This window comes from Otolemur garnettii, unplaced genomic scaffold, assembly GCF_000181295.1.
Source record: "Otolemur garnettii isolate 467f Iridium unplaced genomic scaffold, OtoGar3 scaffold00002, whole genome shotgun sequence".
Classification (NCBI taxonomy): Eukaryota; Metazoa; Chordata; class Mammalia; order Primates; family Galagidae; genus Otolemur; species Otolemur garnettii.
This window is the reverse complement of record NW_003852397.1, coordinates 5,273,158-5,277,084: the sequence shown is the minus strand read 5'-3', so window position 1 is coordinate 5,277,084 and position 3,927 is coordinate 5,273,158.

Sequence of the window (3,927 nt, the reverse complement as noted above, 5' to 3'; positions counted from 1 at the left end):
AAATGAATGAAAGTATAACGAATCCCCATGTGCCCAGCCCCTGGCTTCAACAATTATCAATATTCTGCCATTCTTGTTCCATCTTTGTCTTTACACCCCCAATACCTAATTATTTTAAACTTTAGTGTTCTTTTAGGTAAGTTTTCTACACAGTAAGATGCACAAATCTTAGCTGTGCAATTTTGACAAATGAATACTCCCAGGTAACCAACACCTCATCACAACACAGGACGTTTCCACCTCCCCAGAAAACTCCCTCCCATCTTCCCCACTTGTGTCCCACTCGGAGGCAGCCACCATTTTCATTTTTTCACTTCTGACTACTTTTGCCTGTTGTAGAACCTCATGTAAGTGGAACCATTTATGTGTCCCTTTGAATCTGCCTTCTTTCACTCATCGTATGTGTGAGTTTTGTCCATGCTGTTCTGGAGTTTCTCCTTTCTTACTGCTGAGCTGTATTCCATTGTAAGAATACACTGAAGTTGGCATATCCATTTGCCGGTTGATGGACATTGATTTGCCTCTAGCTTTTGGCTGTTACGGACATTTTTGCGCAAGCCTTTTTGTAGAGTGTTGTCATTTCACTTGGGTAAATACCTAGGAATAGAATTGCTAAGTCAAAGTGTAGCTCTGTGTTTAGTTTAATAAGACACTGTCAAGCCATTTTACAAAGTGACTGAATCATTTTATAGTCCAACATACAACGTCAACATTACATACCAACAGAGGAAAATTCAAGTTACTTCATGTGCTTGCTGACATTTATCAGTCTTTTAAACGTTGGCCATGCTGGCGCACATCCCGTGGCATCTCGTGTCTTTGTAATTGGTACCGAGGTTGCAGTCTAGGCTGATCACTTTTCCTCTGCCATCAGTTGTATACCTTCCCTTGTGAAATACCTGTTCAAATGTTTTTCCCTTTTAAAAAATTGGGCTGTTCATTTTTGTATTGTCACACTACAAGATTTCTTTTATATGTTCTGACACTGATCTTTGTCAGATATATGTTTTGTGAATCTTTCCAATCTGTGGCATGTATTTTCTTTTTTTTTTTTGAGACAGAGTCTCATTATGTTGCCCTTGGTAGAGTGCTGTGGCATCACAGCTCACAGCAACTCTTGGGCTTAAGCGATTCTCTTGCCTCAACCTTCCAAGTAGCTGGGACTACAGTTGCACACTGCAACGCCTGGCTATTTTTTGGGTGTAGTTGTCATTGTTGTTTGGCAGGCCTGGAATGGGTTAGAACCATCTAAATCCTGTGTATGTGGCTCGTGCCCCAGCCACTGAGCACAGGCGCTGAGCCTATTTTGATTTTCCTAATCGTATCAGATTTATGACACGCATGCATACATTGATCTTTAATTTCCTTTTTTTTTAAGGCCTTTATCAGCTTTTGATATTTGGATTTTGCTGGCTTCACAAAAGAAGATGTGTATTGTTTCTTTCTTTGTGTATTTTCTGAAGGATTTTGTATAAAGTTGGTATTATTGCTTTGTTAAATGTTTGACAGAATTTACCAGGGTGACAACTAGAATGTCTTCAAAAAAATAACAGAATTAAGAAAAAAAAACTTACTAGTAAAAAGGAATTCACCAGTGAAGGGTTTTTTTTTTCCTTTCCATTCTTTCATTTGTTTATTTTTTGAGACAGGGTCTTGCTCTGTCATTCTGGCTAGAGTACAGTGTTGTCATCATAGCTGACTGCAACCTCAAACTCCTGGGCTCAAGCAATCCTCCCGCTTTAACACCTGAGTAGCTGGGACTACAGATGCACCCCACCATACCTGGCTAATTTGTTTATTTTTTGTAGAGATGGGGTTTGATTGCATTGCCCAGGCTAGTCATGAACTCCTGAGCAAAAGCAATCCTCCTGCCTTGGCCTCCCAAAGTGTGGGAATTACAGGCATGAGCCACCACAACTGGCTAGCCTTTCAAAGCACCACAAGGTGCTTTCCCTTGATTGCTGCTAACAGCTCTCCCATTGTCAAGGTGATGCAGAACAAAGTGGTCTGCGGCAGGTGGAATGTGCCATATAACTCTTGAGTGGTGAGTGAGTGCCCTACGTCTAACTCGTTGGCACAAGCAGCCTACTAACAGGCTGATAGCCTTAATTATGAGACAACACCAATAGGAAAGATTTGTTTGGGAGGTGGACAGTGGAATGATGTACGTAAGCCAGTGCTATGTATGCTATATACTGTCCTATAGTAGCTGCAGGCAGGGTGGGAGAAAGGTGCTTTTAAGGATATATTATTTCAAGCATGAAACAAGTTGTTACATTTGACAAGAGGAGGAGGGAGGGTGAATGACAGGAAAAGAGAAAGTACCCCATATGTCTGTTTCTTACATTTTTACATTTCCTAAAGTAACTTCTATCATTATTCCTCTTTATAAATTAAGATTGAGGCTTGGAGAGGTAACTGGCTTGAGTGACTCCAGTCTGTTTCGAATACCACTAGGGCAATGGTTGTAAATTTTCTGAAGTTCAAGGTCAAGTTGCTGGCTCTTTTGCCTCTGATGAATGACAAAGTGGTCACTAGAGGTATTCGAGAGACTCAGAGAAAGTGCCATTGTTTAAAAGTCTCTGTGCTCTGTGCACACAATCTATTAATCAATCAATCCTCTAGTCAGTTAATTAGTTTTAAGTAGGTTAAAAAGCTACTCTTAAAAAATAAAATCTATTCCTAGGAGGCTTATATATTAGTCATGCACATCACTGTACTAAAGATTTTACTTACCGGGTTTTCCTCCTGATAACTGTCTGACAGAGAAGAGAGGCGATGGGGAGCCAGGGGCACTGGGGCAGAGGGATTTGGAGGAAGCAGAGTGGGGCTTTCAGCACCAAAGAGCATCACGGTCTGTGGAGGGCAGGAAGAAGGAAGACGGCGGTTGCTGAGAGGATGTTAAAGCCTCTTTTGCTGTTTTCCACTCCTCTAGGGTCTTTGTTGATGGCCACTCTCACTACCATGACCACCGCTAATAATCTTGCTTGTGATGCTGCCATGGCGAATGAGTTCTTCTGGTCTGTCTTTCTCAACAAAGCTAGCCTCGCTGTGTTGACTCGTGGAAAGAATGGGCATGCTGCCTAGGGACAGCTGGACTATAGGCTTAACGGGGGGTCTCACTGTTACCCTGCAGTTTCGATCATATGTGGCCCACCCATCACAGGCACCATACCAACTGACCCCAAATAAAGAAGTACTGAGGGGTAGGGTGCACAGGCGCTAGGGAACTCAGGTTTTGGTTTTATACACACTATGAAATGTACAGCTAATTGTGTTCACTTGGTCCCCAGGAAACTCAGAGCCAAATTTAGAAGTTCAAGAATTTATGGCATACATTTCTGCATACTAATGTTACTACTGTCTTTATCTCACTACTCACTCCACCCTGATTTCCCCTTTGCCTTATCTCTTTGCTTTTAGTTTCATATATCATGTGCATTGTATAAAGCCAACATAAATCCTTTGGGGAGTAAGGTGGGGAAAATAAACAAGATCTCTTCAGATTATCTTTTAAGACCCTGAGTGTGCATCTTTATTTGGCAGGAAGAATTGGAGCTATTTGGTATCCTTTGTCAAATGAATTGTGGAATAAACTCTGAGCCTTGATTTTAAACAGGAAAGCAATTTTGGTTTTTGTTTTTGCAGTTTTTGGCCGGGGCGGGGTTTGAACCTGCCACCTCCGGCATATGGGGCTGGCACCCTACTCTTTTGAGCCACAGGTGCTACCCCCAATTTTGTTTTTGGTAAAGCAAATTTTAGATGTAAAATGGTCACCTGCTCACCTCAAAAGCTAAATCTCCTTCAGATTTTTTTTCTTTGTGGATTTTTTCTTATCCAGACCAAATTGTTCTATTAGCCTTTTAAATTCTAATTTAATTGTGTCAACTAGCTTCTAACTTTATGAAAGTTAAAATTAGAGGCCAG